The 16,348-nt window shown below is 35.8% G+C and overlaps 1 protein-coding gene across 1 annotated transcript in view; it reads left to right on the forward strand.

Moving 5' to 3' along the window:
* Positions 1–16,348, forward strand: part of LOC111043481 (uncharacterized protein CG43867-like) — a 157,116-nt gene that overhangs the window by 54,034 nt on the left and 86,734 nt on the right. The gene's annotated exons all lie outside the window — the stretch shown is intronic.

Genomic DNA, 16,348 nt, shown 5'->3' on the forward strand with positions numbered 1-16,348 from the left:
AAAACTTCACAAAGTTTCTAAGATTTTATCAATAATATCCTCAGTCTCTTATAATACGCGTACATTGAAACGATTTCAAGGTTTCGATAAAGAAGGTATCAATCCTCAGGAAGGTACTCTTTCTTATTTTTTCCTTAGCTTCACTGACTCTTCTGGTTTCTCTATTCCTGCATGATTTTCTAAATCTGCTTCGTCTGAAAGACGATCTGGCAACATAGCAAAGCGAGAAAGAGATAGCGCTATCCGCTATGTTGAATGATAGACAAGGACAGCTATACCATTGCTAATCAAACACTGCCATTATAACGTGGACCTCACTATAGCAAAACGACATGCTTATGAGAAGTATAAGCACACAGAAATAAATAGTAAGTCCTTTTACTTTGTGGTATATAAGTCAATAAGCAGATTTTCCACATTCTTCCCAAGGTCACGTTGTGCGTGATGGTGACGCAACGCACTATTGTTGCGTGACTTGTGCGTGGTCGGGTCACGCACTTTTCAGTGAGATTCTATTCAAACTGTCAGCTTTTTTTATAAAAAGGCTCCCAAGCATTAGATGCATTAGAGGCGAATCTAACCCTAAAGTGAGGCCCAAGTTATAATGACAGTATCTGATTAACATTGCAGTTGCTATCCTTGTCTATCATTCAATAAAGCAGGTAGCGATACCCTTTTCTAGCTCCTTAACGTTGCCAGGTCGTTTCTCAACAATTTAGATATATTATTGATTAACAAAATATCTAATGTCAATTATGAAAATGTATTATTTGATCATTATTATTGAACGAAAATCCAAATTCCAATTTCCATTTGTAGACTATTATTTGATCATTGAAAACTATATTATCTTCACAAATAAAATACAACTATTTATTATTTTTAACAAGAATGAAGCCTAAAGTTAATATTACATCAGATAATACTGGTATCAGTTATACTGTAGAGAAACAATAGCGTAAGTAGATATCCCATGGTATAGGGCGTTTATGTCGCAACTTTTACTGTTATCTCAAGCCGATTATTGTCCATTATTGTCGATTTTTACTGTTTTGACCGGGTAAGAGTGTATGAACGGCACAATATGAGAGACTACCAGAGTCATAAAGCTTCACAGGAAAGAACTACGTGGACTATCAGCTTGAGATAACAGTAAAAGTTGCGACATAAACGCCCTATACCATGGGATATCTACTCACGCTATTGTTTCTCTATGGTTATACTCTATAGAAGGCAGTGGCATGAACAAGAATCGGCAATGTTGTTTTCCTATCTTTCTCCATTGTCATTATAACGTGGACCTCATTATAGGACAAGAAATACTTATCTGAAAAATCTTATTCTTATTTCACTTTCTATAAACTATAGTAAGTCCTTATAAGGGTGGTTGAAGTGCGAGAATAGTATTATAGAGGAAAGATGATATAAGAAAATATCTCATGGTATAGGGCGTTCATGTTACAAATTTGAGGCTATAAGATGATAGACCTAGTAGTTATTTTTCATGAAGGTATGTGACGCTGGTAGTCTCTCATACTGTGCCGTTCTTAAACTCCCAAAAAACAATAATAGTCCAGTCAAATGGTCGTTTTTCAGGAAACAGTCCCGAATGAATTTTTCTCGGCGGTTCTATATGTATTTTGGGACGCTGAATTCGAATCTGAAATTTGCTGACACGCCAGAGGACGGCTTCACCCCCAAAACCCCCGAAATCTCGGACTTTTTTCAATTTTCCCATTTTATCTCGTAAACCTTGAGTTTCTCAAGAAAATCATTCTCAACAATATTAAACAGAATAAAATTTCCAATAAATTGAGAGGTCGCACAGGATTCTACCATTTTTGTTCCGGAGCTACGAATTTTCATAAAAGGGGTATTTTTAAGGGGTTTTCAAAATTATGCAAACTTGCCACTTCTACCCTATACAACTTGGATATTTTCCTAGTAAAGATAGAAAATCACACATCACGTGAAAAAACAATTCATTATGAACAGGATTCCTCAAGAATTTTCGAATTTATTAGTGGTGGGAGGGGGAATACACCCAAAAATAGAAAATCATGTCCTACAGCCAAAATACGAATTTTTCATTATAATACCTTTTCAAGGCCTTCCTAACAAAAAAAAATTATTTCGGCTGAAATCATCTCACGAGGGTTATTTTCTATGAGAATCACCAAAAACGATCATTTGACTGGACTATAATAATAGACAGTAGTCGACAGTAATAGGCTCGCAATTTGGAACATAAACGACCTATACCATGTGATATAATATCTTCTAATGCTATATTTTCTGTATGGCTTCACTGAAGAACCGTATTCTTATATTTCACTTTCTATGAACTGAGTGAGTCCTTAGCAGGGAGTGTGAAGTGCAAGGACATAGCTGTTATACAGCTAGTATATATATACTAGCCTATACCTATTCTCGGGCGTAGCGATAGGGAAGTCTGGTACAACAGCTGTTTGGAACAATGAGATTTGGTGGCCATTCGACTAGCCGTGGACTGGTTGCCATGGCAACACGCTACTACTATAGCCACGGCAGGAAGATGGGGTTGAGAGCCGGCAACTGAGGGTAGTCACTAGACATAGGATGCTCACTAAGATACAGAAACTAGGTTCTGTATCAGGTGTAGTGTTTCTTGTATCATGGCTGTACTAGGATCTGTATCATGGTTGTTGTAGGTTCTGTATCAGGTGTCATGTTTCTTGTATCATCATGGTTGTACTAGGGGTTGATGAATCACAAGAATAGTATATAGAACTAATATACTATAAATACTATATAGAAATGTTTAAGGAGGCAGTTAATTTACATAGGTACTAAAATAATAAACCTTATTCCAAATCACTTTCTCATGGACAATAAGATCAGCGGAAAAATTAAACTGGATATAAGAAAATGGACATACAGTAATTTCTTCTTCCATTTAGATATATAAGACTCAAGATTTCTGCTCCAGCATTGTTTTTTCATTAGTTTTTTTTTTTCATTTTTCAGTGGACTCGCTTATCTTTATTTTGAGTACATATTCCTCTGTTTTTCTTCCTTCCCCTCATTTCTCCCTTTCCTTTTTTCCCCTCATCATTTCTCTCTTCTCTTCTTTGCCTGCCTATTACATGGGAAACCATAGTTGGCTAGGTATCTTCCTCTCTTTTTTTCTCTTCTCCAACACACCCAAACACAAAGCCAATGTTTTTTTTTATATTTGTAACATTTTATTGTATTTTATTTGTTTTGTAATTCTTTGTCATTTTGTTTTGTCTTGTTTTGTGTGTTTTAATGAATTGGAAATTGAAATTGAGAACATGATTTTTATATAGAACAAGTATATAAGAACAGCTATATACTATCCTTGGGTGAATCACACGATACTAGTGGTTGGTGAAAGGTCGATGATTGTTGATATTTTTCATCTTTGTTATCAAATTTTCATTCGTATATTCGTGTCCTAAATCGTTCAAAACCTAAAAAGTCGTCATTTTGTCCTCAAGGGCTAGTGATTGTTGATATTTTTACCTTTGTCATCAAGTTTTCATTCGTATTTCGTGTCCTAAAAAGTTCAAAACCTAAAAAGTCGTCATTTTGTTCTCAAGGGCTAGTGATTGTTGATATTTTTACCTTTGTTATCAAGTTTTCATTCGTATATTCGTGTCCTAAAAAGTTCAAAACCTAAAAAGTCGTCATTTTGTCCTCAAGGGCTAGTTTCAAAGGAATTCCTAAGGCTTCATAATTATAAAGAGCAGGATGTGAACACGATCTTGACTAGTACAGAACGTCGTAGGTCACCATTATCTTCACTTCAGGGATTTGGTTTATTAATTAATAGGTTTATTAATTAACCTGTTCCGGTACCCATCTCTTTCTTGGCCTCCCTACATCTCTCATCCCAGTATGTCTATAGTACTTCAAGGAGCATTCTACCAGGAGATAGAATGGCAACGTCATATGTTCATTGCAATTTATTCATATTCTCTTGTATCAGAATTGTCAGGTATATTTTTCAATTTTCAATTCAATTTTTTCAATTTCATTTATGGCCAATTAGAAGAAGGAACAGCTCTGGTTTCAGTAAAAGATGATGATAAAGAGTATATATTTCCTGTTATACGAATGTTGAAAGAACTGGGTCTTGACATATACATCCTCATTGCTTTCTTTTTGTATCCTTTCAAGTTATTGGAATGAACTGACTGAGCCAAATAGTATAAATATTATTCTAGAGATGAAAAGATGTTCTTGAAGCCAATAAAGTAGAATATCCTCGGTCACCCTAAAATTTCGAAACCTATTCTCAAGTTTACAGTGATATGAAACAATTGTGATGGTGAAAGAAAGAATCGTAAATCAATCCTAGGACGATAAAACTTGATTCTTTGATAGGAAACTGTTGGTTCACGCAACCTAATAAAGTTATATCATGAAGAAACTGTGACTATAGTATTAGCAGGCTGTGAGCTTCCTTTGTGCAAGGGTGGTGAATGTCGAGGGGTGTTTTCATTGATTTTTGTAGCGAGCGGCATCGCAGACGGTCTGATCGCTTGCCGTCGCGTTTTTCAAAGCGATCCGCCGCTTTCACTCGCGTTTTCCACCGATTTTCCACCAAGTTTTCACCGATTTTCATCCCTCCGTCTCCATTTCTGTCCATCGCCAACACCGTCCACAAAATATTCGCAGACTTACCATCGGGGTTTTCCGGAAAAGTGATGCATAACCTCCTAATGTCACACTTTGGAGATTTCTAGTGTCAATCGTTAGTGACACTAACCTCACCAGTATACACTTTGAAGCTCTTCAGTGTCACCACAAATTTGTGACACTTACCTCATCAGTATACACAGTGGATCTGTCTAGTGTCACCACAAATTTGTGACACTAACCTCGCCAGTACACACTTTGGAGCTGTGTTGTGTCAGCATCAAACTGTGACACATGCTGTGTCACAAGTCAGCTTCTTATTTCAGGTGACAATAGTGGAACAACTCGTGTGACAACGCACCGTTCATCTTTATGTTGTTTAATAACTGTCGGTGAGTAGACTACCTTTGTCATTGTCATAAATATCACAACCCTTCATGGTAGATAACGTTTCACTGGTTCACAATGATGTCTTACATTATCAGAGACAATCTTCTGGGAATATCAATATTTCAGTTGAAAGAAACTACAAAATTGTTTGTTTTTATTTTTTTTTAATAGGTCGGTGTATAGCCTTTGTCATAGTCGTACAGTATAATAACCCTTCATGGTAGATAATTATTCTATCCACTGGTACAGAATGATGTTTTGCATTATCATAGACTACATACATTATCATCTTGGGAATACACTAATATTTCAGTGAAAAGAGACTCGTTAGAAAATTATTCTTATTCGTACAGAAACAGTAAAATACTGATGTAATAAGCATAACTTCAGCTGATGAAAAGCGAAATGCGAGTGTTCGTGGCTCATAAGTCTGTACACACCACACCTTTATACAGTACTGCTAAGCATCGTACAGATATACGCGCCGCGAACATGACCAATTCACTTTTAATCAGCTGATGCCATGCTTTTTATATCTGTATTTTACCGTTTCTGTAAAAATACAGATATTCAATTCAATTCAATTCAATTCAATTCAATTCAATTCAATTTATTTCCACATGAAATTACAAATTTGTAAATATAGTTAAGTTACAATAAAGCAATAAATATAAAGATAAATTACTCTACTATTTTATTTAAACTTGCAACATTATTGAAAAGTGGAATCCCCCAAGAAGACTATACATCTGTGAATGGGGGAGAGTTCCTATGAGCAAGAATATAACAAAAAGTAAATTAAGTTTGAAATAGTTATAAGCAAAATAATATACATTCATAATACTAAGTTAACCTAACTTATATGCTAGTATGATAGAGTGCAATCTACAGACTATTGCACTTCCCTACCACTGTTTTTGTGGCCATTTGTGAAGAGTGCTTAAATGGAAAGAAAGAGCTAAAAAAAAAAAAAGAGCAAGAGGACTCAAGACTGTGACAATTTATTTATTAAATTGTAGAGATTTAAGAAGCATAGGAATGAAGTAAGCCCTCGGTTCCATCCCAACCTATGCCAATCAACCATTTAAACAGCTTCCTTTTATACACCACATCGCTGCAGCTCTCAGCCTCCCTGATATCATTGGGCAAATTTCTATAGACGATTTGTGCTAGATAGTGAGGAGACCTAAGTTCTATTCCGTGATATAATTGAGGTGTTGAGTATCCATGGTTATTTCTGTGTCGAGTTTGATAGTTATGTTGAATATTGCTGAGTAGTTCTATTTTGTGTTTCCTGATATATGTGAGAAGTGTTTTAATATACAGTTGTCTTAAATTGAGCACAGGGAAGTCCGAGAACAACAGCGATGTGGGATATCTGGGTTCTTTTTAAGATTTTTTTATAATAGTGCGCTGGGTAACTGCAAGAGGCTCCAGGCAAGCAGATGACACCCCTCCCCAGACAATGATACCATACTGTAACACTGACTGTGCATAAGCATGGTATACTCTTTTACTTAATCTGGTATCAAGTACTTGGCTCAACTGAGATAGACCATACAGCATCCGTCGTAGCCTTTGCTTGACACACTGCATATGTGGTGCTCAACTCAGCTGATGGTCAAAAATGACCCCCAGATATTTATATTGATCCACTCTGTCAATTACCCCGCAAGCACATGATAAAGATCCAACATCCCCACATGAGTGCATTTTCACCTGTCTCAGCCCTGGGTCTGGTTGGTTTCTTGTAACAACTGGCAAGTACTTGGTTTTGCCAAGATTCACAGTGAGGTTATTATGGTCAAACCAGTTTTTTATTTTGGAAAGATCTTTAGTGGCATTTTCATAAACTTCTTCCCATTCCCTACCTGTAGAAATAACCACTGTATCGTCAGCAAATAGGAATATCCTGCTTGTAGTATTGAGCCGGGAAATATTATTAATATATATCAAGAATATATTAATATATAGTCAGCTGATTAAAAGTGAATTGCTCATGTTCGCGGCGCGTATATCTGTACGCACCTTTATAGATAGATAGTACAGCTGAAGTTTGATTTTCAATACGAAACTGCAATCCTGTAATGAACGCAATTGGAGTTTCTCTCTCTCTCATTTTGTAATCTATTTTTGTAATTTTTTCTCATTGTAAAGGGTTGTGTGGTAGAGAGGACCAGGAGTCCTAACTCCACCCTAATAAAGGCAATTAATCAATCAATCAATAAATCTCTCTCAAGTACATTTTTTCCTTCTATGATCATAAGTTTTACCCTTTCCCTTATAAACCATATCAGTGTGATTCTACTTTTGCCAGCGCACAAACCTAGGTTTGGCTGGCCTTGTCAGATTGAAAGCATTTTATTTTTAGTTCAAGAATTAATATTTTGATCATTACCATCATTGAAAAGTGGAATCCCCAAGAAGACTATACATCTGTGAATGGGGGAGAGTTCCTATGAGCAAGAATATAACAAAAAGTAAATTAAGTTTGAAATAGTTATAAGCAAAATAATATACATTCATAATACTAAGTTAACCTAACTTATATGCTAGTATGATAGAGTGCAATCTACAGACTATTGCACTTCCCTACCACTGTTTTTGTGGCCATTTGTGAAGAGTGCTTAAATGGAAAGAAAGAGCTAAAAAAAAAAAAAGAGCAAGAGGACTCAAGACTGTGACAATTTATTTATTAAATTGTAGAGATTTAAGAAGCATAGGAATGAAGTAAGCCCTCGGTTCCATCCCAACCTATGCCAATCAACCATTTAAACAGCTTCCTTTTATACACCACATCGCTGCAGCTCTCAGCCTCCCTGATATCATTGGGCAAATTTCTATAGACGATTTGTGCTAGATAGTGAGGAGACCTAAGTTCTATTCCGTGATATAATTGAGGTGTTGAGTATCCATGGTTATTTCTGTGTCGAGTTTGATAGTTATGTTGAATATTGCTGAGTAGTTCTATTTTGTGTTTCCTGATATATGTGAGAAGTGTTTTAATATACAGTTGTCTTAAATTGAGCACAGGGAAGTCCGAGAACAACAGTGATGTGGGATATCTGGGTTCTTTTTAAGATTTTTTTATAATAGTGCGCTGGGTAACCGAGAGAGGCTCCAGGCTAGCAGATGACACCCCTCCCCAGACAATGATACCATACTGTAACACTGACTGTGCATAAGCATGGTATACTCTTTTACTTAATCTGGTATCAAGTACTTGGCTCAACTGAGATAGACCATACAGCATCCGTCGTAGCCTTTGCTTGACACACTGCATATGTGGTGCTCAACTCAGCTGATGGTCAAAAATGACCCCCAGATATTTATATTGATCCACTCTGTCAATTACCCCGCAAGCACATGATAAAGATCCAACATCCCCACATGAGTGCATTTTCACCTGTCTCAGCCCTGGGTCTGGTTGGTTTCTTGTAACAACTGGCAAGTACTTGGTTTTGCCAAGATTCACAGTGAGGTTATTATGGTCAAACCAGTTTTTTATTTTGGAAAGATCTTTAGTGGCATTTTCATAAACTTCTTCCCATTCCCTACCTGTAGAAATAACCACTGTATCGTCAGCAAATAGGAATATCCTGCTTGTAGTATTGAGCCGGGAAATATTATTAATATATATCAAGAATATATTAATATATAGTCAGCTGATTAAAAGTGAATTGCTCATGTTCGCGGCGCGTATATCTGTACGCACCTTTATAGATAGATAGTACAGCTGAAGTTTGATTTTCAATACGAAACTGCAATCCTGTAATGAAAGCAATTGGAGTTTCTCTCTCTCTCATTTTGTAATCTATTTTTGTAATTTTTTCTCATTGTAAAGGGTTGTGTGGTAGAGAGGACCAGGAGTCCTAACTCCACCCTAATAAAGGCAATTAATCAATCAATCAATAAATCTCTCTCAAGTACATTTTTTCCTTCTATGATCATAAGTTTTACCCTTTCCCTTATAAACCATATCAGTGTGATTCTACTTTTGCCAGCGCACAAACCTAGGTTTGGCTGGCCTTGTCAGATTGAAAGCATTTTATTTTTAGTTCAAGAATTAATATTTTGATCATTACCATCATTGTACATTTACCATCAGAAATCCTCTCCACTCAGCAAGGCTCTTGTTAATCGATTATGTTTGCATGATATAAACAAATTCAAATTTCAAATTCGAATACTATTTATTCCAGAAAATGCATATTTACAATAATAAATACAATTATAATGAAAATGTATGGAATACCCCTACAAAGATTATACATCTGTGTGTAGGGGTAACAGTAGTCATATGAACTGCATTCACTCTAGAAAATAGAACAGTTGCAGGTGCGGTGTGCTCAGTAGACAGGAAACGCTTGTTTTCTATTCCTCACAAAAAAGTTGCTCTCAAGAAAGTTGCTAATGTGAACAAGCTCTAACGTATATCTATAGCAAAAGGTTTCTTTTTTTTGCTATTATTCACAGGAAAAGCTGCTCTCGACTTATTCATATACGTCGAGCCTGTTAGATAACGTTAGAGCCTGTTCACATTAGCAGCTTTCTTGAGAGCAATACAGTTGCAGGTGCAGTTCCTGTTCACATTAGCAGCTTTCTTGAGAGCAATACAGTTGCAGGTGCAGTTCCTGTTCACATTAGCAGCTTTCTTGAGAGCAATACAGTTGCAGGTGCAGTTCCTGTTCACATTAGCAGCTTTCTTGAGAGTAATACAGTTGCAGGTGCAGTTCCTGTTCACATTAGCAGCTTTCTTGAGAGCAATACAGTTGCAGGTGCAGTTCCTGTTCACATTAGCAGCTTTCTTGAGAGCAATACAGTTGCAGGTGCAGTTCCTGTTCACATTAGCAGCTTTCTTGAGAGCAATACAGTTGCAGGTGCAGTTCCTGTTCACATTAGCAGCTTTCTTGAGAGCAATACAGTTGCAGGTGCAGTTCCTGTTCACATTAGCAGCTTTCTTGAGAGCAATACAGTTGCAGGTGCAGTTCCTGTTCACATTAGCAGCTTTCTTGAGAGCAATACAGTTGCAGGTGCAGTTCCTGTTCACATTAGCAGCTTTCTTGAGAGCAATACAGTTGCAGGTGCAGTTCCTGTTCACATTAGCAGCTTTCTTGAGAGCAATACAGTTGCAGGTGCAGTTCCTGTTCACATTAGCAGCTTTCTTGAGAGCAATACAGTTGCAGGTGCAGTTCCTGTTCACATTAGCAGCTTTCTTGAGAGCAATACAGTTGCAGGTGCAGTTCCTGTTCACATTAGCAGCTTTCTTGAGAGCAATACAGTTGCAGGTGCAGTTCCTGTTCACATTAGCAACTTTCTTGAGACTAACTTTTCTGTGAATAAAAACAAGGAGGAATAGAAAACAAGCAACATTTTGCCATTCATATACGCTAGAGGCTCTAGCGAATATTGCTCTCAAGAAAGTCGCTAATGTGAACAGGCTCTAACGTATATAAATAGCAGAATGTTGCTTGTTTTCTATTCCTCACAGAAAAAGTTGCTCTGAAGAAAGTCGATAATGTGAACAGGCTCTAGCTTATATGTATAGAAAAATTTTGCTTGTTTCCAATTCCTCACAGAAAAAGTTGCTCCCAAGAAAGTTGCTAATGTGAACAGGCTCTAACGTATATAAATAGCAAAATGTTGTTTGTTTCCTATTATTAACATAAAAAGTTGCTCTCAAGAAAGTTGCTAATGTGAACAGGCTCTAACGTATATGTATAGCAAAATTTTGCTTGTTTTCTATTCCTCACAGAAAAAGTTGCTCTCAAGATAGTTGCTAATGTGAACAGGCTCTAACGTATATGAATAGCAAAATGTTGCTTGTTTTCTATTCCTCACAGAAAAAGTTGCTCTCAAGAAAGTTGCTAATGTGAACAGGCTCTAACGTATATGAATAGCAAAATGTTGCTTGTTTTCTATTCCCCACAAAAAAAGTTGCTCTCAAGAAAGTCGATAATGTTAACAGGCTCCAACGTTTATGAATAGTAAAATGTTCATATGATATAAATAGTAACCAGTCGAAGACTGTATTGCGAGCTAAATAAGCTAATCCAACAACAACACAAACTTGATAATAGTTTGGAACTGTAATGGGTTCCGTAGCATTGTGCCATGTATTGTGTTGGCCTCATAAGTACAGCCAGTTGATTAAGTTGGCATAGAAGGCCTACTAAACTGAATACACGTAGGGCTACACTGAATACACCGAATGTCATCTGCAGAACCCAATTAGAATGGATGAGTTAATTTCGGCTGTGTTCTAACTGGTCTCCCGACATTACATTTTCCCAATTAAACTGTCCGTTTCATACGAAATTATTCATTTTTGCAAATGTAACACTCCGAATGAACCTGTAATGTGGGGGATCCCATAATAGGTATGATGTTCCCCTCTCAAATTTTCGTTGTGTTTAATAGAGTTTATCAAGTCTAATTGTTCCTGAGAGATATATTCTGGTAGAGTATCACCCCCTTTATTACCTTGGTGGACTAGTTAATCAGGATTGATGAATTTATTTTTCCAAATATTGGTAGTAATTACAATAGTCATGTCATCCTAATACTAATCGGAAATTTACTTGGCAATTTCATTGCGATTCTGTTTATAAACTTCAAATCAAATGTTTCTCTATTCTTAGATGAATAGGCTACAATAATTTGAAACAAAACAAATTTTCAATCATGAACTTATTATCACAATTCCTGTTGTCACAATAGGATGCAAAATAGAGATCAAATAATCTTCATCAGACAATTCATTACTAAATGAAATTACATTCTATGTTTTTAGATCAGTTATTTGAGCTAATTTCAGTTGTTTTTACCAGAGTTGTTTAGTAGAATTTTGTGGAGGCTGTTATCACAATTAGAAACAAAATTTAGACCAAGTCCTCAAAAGACAATTTATTTCTCAATGAAATTACATTCTATGTTTTTAGACCAGTTATTTGAGCTAATTTCAGTTGTTTTTACTAGAGTTGTTTAGTAGAATTTTGTGGAGGAAGTGACTATCTGACACAATTTTTATACCGTTAGTTTTCTCAGGGAGGAATAGCCACTTCTTCTTCTTCTTCTTCTTCTTCTTCTTCTTCTTCTTCTTCTTCTTCTTCTTCTTCTTCTTATTTTTCTTCTTTTCTCTCTTCTGGATCCACTCATCACTCTATAAACTTCACTCTATAAGCTTATACACTTCTGGATCCACTCATCACTCGAATTGGTCACTTCATTACATAAAATAATATTAACATCCCAAATAGATCTCGCTTGGTAAAAATCATCATCACTACACAATTTTAAAAAAACATGAAATTTAGTAATGAAGCGGGGGGTCTGGTTAGTACTTGAAATTACATTTAGTAATCTGGGATATTCAGGTAGGGGGTTGCGTTATCTGTCCCCTAAATATAGTACCTTCCAATTCAATTATTTTGGCTTTATTCCCAAGTAAATTAACAATCATATAAAGGAAATAACAAGATTACTAAAAGCGTTTTATTTTATTATGGAGCTCCACGATTTCAATACAAATTCTATACATAATAGTGTTAAGATTATTCAAACTGAATTGACAGAAATCAGATATATTGTCAACGATATCTATAATTTTTAAAAAGGAAAGGATTGGCTTATACAAGTACGGGATAGGAAATTCACGAATGACGCATCATCACGACTCAGCTGCTGAATTGATTAACTTGAAATCTTGCATATAGATTCTTTATTCACTGAGAATAGTATAGGCCTATTTTAAATTCTTCAAGATTTCAGTACGTCAAGTTTTCGCTTTTTCAACTTTTTAATTAGACCTTTGTGGAGCACAGGTTACTGCTAGTCAATAATACAGTATCCTATTATAAACGGCTCCAACGATTCTCACGAAATTTGGAATAAAGTAGGTTTATGATATGAAGATTCGATTGCACTAGGTCTCAACCCTTGGATAACTTGTTGAAGGACATTAAAAGGATAAATACGTCCTTGGAAAAACAGCTGGAAATTTTATCGTCTGTCGATACCGTAATGGAAGAGAGTGGACGTGTGCATGATTCTTCTCGTGAGATCATCCAGCTGATCTCACGAGAAGAAAAATTTCAGCCAGAGAAACTTATTTTCGTTTATTTCTATTTTTTTTTCAGAAAACATGTTTACTTCAGAAAGTCCAAAATAGTAACTAGATGCTGTTAGTGTAGAATAGTACATAGTATATTAACAAATATTGTAGCAAACACAGTAAATCGAATTCATAGTATATCTATTTGTAATTGATGATGTGTTTGTTTTTTGAAGTGTGAACAAATTGTTATTTTGATGAGTGATAGCAGCTTAACCTAGTTTTGGATTTGGACTGTAGTATAAATTTGAAAAGGGACAGTTTTGGGCATAAGCCTGTTGTGCCTCCTCATATAACTGTAAAAATAATTGTACGACTGATAAAATGAATAAATAAATATAAACTATAAATTCAATCTTTCGTTGCAAATTTTCTATGCTTTTACACTCCAGAGCAAAGCTCGGTCCCCCGATATTTCACAACTAACTACCACGTTTTGCATTGTAACCTACAATTAATTTTGGTTGCCTCTATTATCACACAATCACAAATTAACACCAGCTGTTGTATGCTAATTAATCGAGTATAAAATATACAAAGTTTGCACGAATACAAGCTTATTCCCCAGAGAGATCCGTTGGTCTAATAATATCCTCCAACCCATTCCCTTGTGAATTCAAGGGTCCAGTAAATTAATGTGAAGCGCAACTGTGCTTGAGGTGGTTTCATTTTCCCCCTTGAAGTGGAAACCATCTGGATGTTACCCCTCAGCCCTCCTCAGTTACCCCTTCCGCTTAAAAGTGGAAATAACCGTGAGGGGAAAGAATGGATTCCCAAGGTTAAGTTTCAGTTTCATTGTCAGGAATACGATTCATTTTTAATAAGTGGTGCTGCATCGATCCTGTTTCTGTTCCGCTATACTGGTTCCGTTGAGTGGTTTTGGGGTACAACTGTGTAATCAATATGATACAAACTAATTTTGGACTGTCTTCCTTGTTTAATTTGCATGAAATGCTGCACGAAGCCTCCCTCCTTGGGTCAAGTGGTAGCAGTGGTTGTGACGTCATCTGCAATTTCCCTGAGTAAGATTGTCGAGTCCTTTTTGGCGAGTCGAGTCAGTTCCAATGTAATTCAAGTATGAAGTTTGTCGAGTCGTTTCTGGAGAGTCAAGTCATCTCCAATGTATTCTTGGATACATGGAGATTCTGTGGAGATCATTGAGGAGATTCAAGTTCAAATCTTATTGTAGATTGAATTCAATTTGCGTGATTCGAGTTTGAAGAAGTTTTGGGCGAATGCCTGTCATTTTTAGCTGAATCGCATCCATTGGCTGAATTGTATCAATCATTGTATACACTAGGATATGGTACACTATTTTTGAAACATTTAACTAGAAATTATTCACCGACTAACTGATTTGTAAAGATTCAGCCATTTTACGTTGGTATCTTCCTTGGAAAAGTGGTTCCCTTAAATCGCTGATTGAAACACAACTTATGTTAACTTATATCAACTCATTATAACTTATGTTAACTTGTGATAACTTATGTTCAACTCAACTCATGTTAAGTTGAAACCATCTTCATGTGAGATGAAACCATCTTCACTTCCATTCAGTAGTAAATAGTTCCATGTTTAAATGTAATTTATCACATAAATGGTAATTTACCATTTATCCGTGTTTCGGATGGATACTTTAAGCCGTCGGGCCCGGCTGTCTAAAAAGCAGTCGTTAGGTCATGTCAGAGGCCCTGAAATTGATCAGTTGCGAACTATAAACTCTGACACCAGACCTGAGCCAGCCAGGTCACACGATATTATTATTATTATTACCATAGAGAAATAGTTAAATAGAAACTAATAATACAATAGAGTTTATATCCTCTTTGACCTCACTCTACAGCTACAGTTGAAAGGATATGGATCAACTACACCATCCTATCCTATGTGATTCTAGTATTTATGTATAAGTCAGATCCTCTACAATATAATAATATACAGTCCTTTGAGTCCATTTGGACTGTCCATCCACTCTAATGTTAATTAAAACGTCAATTAGACTCGGGGTGGACTCACTAGCATTCTCCCATCACTTTTATTCTTATAAATAAAATCCATTTTCGAATAAGTATTATGGTAATAATAATCGAGTTTTCGACAATAGTGCGAAGACAATTGGGGTATCTTAGCTCAAAAATAATAAATATCATGCCAAATGCATTGTCAGAATCTCTTTCTAATAGAGGATGGAACAGATAAATAAGTGGGTGATACAAAAATTTTTCTTCGACATCAGTCAAATATTATAATTACTAGTAATTTATTGTTAACTCCGATTTTTTGTAGCTTTGATTATTAGTTAATAAATTTTTATATTGTCTAAACAGCTGATACTCTCACTCTGCGGTCAGGGTTTTGCCCTTGCTGGGTGGTGCCATGTAGACTAATTTTAATTTATTTGTAAAATAGCATAATATTATAATCTAGAATATTTCTTTTGTAAGTTTTTATTTTGTATTTTGTTTTTATGGGCAATAAAGATGTTTGAAAAAAATAAAAATAATTCTATTAATTTATTCTTGTGTAAGTATCGAGTCTTCGAATACATTAGGCGAGTAAAGTTACCTTCAAATGTGAGTAAGACGAGTAGACTTGATGTCTCTCTCTTAACGAGTTTTCTACAATTTTTTCTAACTTATGTTTTTTCATGTCAAATGATTTTAGATGAAATAAATTGAATCAACGAGTCTTGTCGAGTCCTCTAGATGACATTAGTTTGAGTGGTAGAGAGGACTTAAAAGTCCTAACTCCGCCTAATAAAGAATTTTTTCATTTCATGAGTTCTCTGCTTCGAATAAGACTCCAGTGGAGGAAGGGGTTGACTCGTTAGGACTCTCCTAATATTTTACTTCTTATTGATGGCCTAGCGTGAGGCTCTCTGCCGCCATTACCTTCTGTAATAAAGTGCTCAGTCTTCCCTGACAGTCAGCTGACCATTTCGCCATTTTGAAATGGATCGTCCCATGAGTAATCAATAAAAGGTAGTGGAGAGTTATATCTGACTGTAAAATGATGCTCATAGTAATTTCGAAATTGAGGGTTTGTTCCGAAAGCTAGCTCATGAGTTAGTTCAAAAAGTTAGTAGTTTGATATCATGTTCACTTTTATTGTTTATTGAGGCTGTGTCTATTCTATTGTTGTTTTATTCTATTTTTTTTTTTGTGCAATAAAAGATCAGAGATCGGTCAGCGGTTAGAGCGG

This window comes from Nilaparvata lugens, chromosome 11 (assembly GCF_014356525.2).
Source record: "Nilaparvata lugens isolate BPH chromosome 11, ASM1435652v1, whole genome shotgun sequence".
NCBI classification, from domain to species: domain Eukaryota; kingdom Metazoa; phylum Arthropoda; class Insecta; order Hemiptera; family Delphacidae; genus Nilaparvata; species Nilaparvata lugens.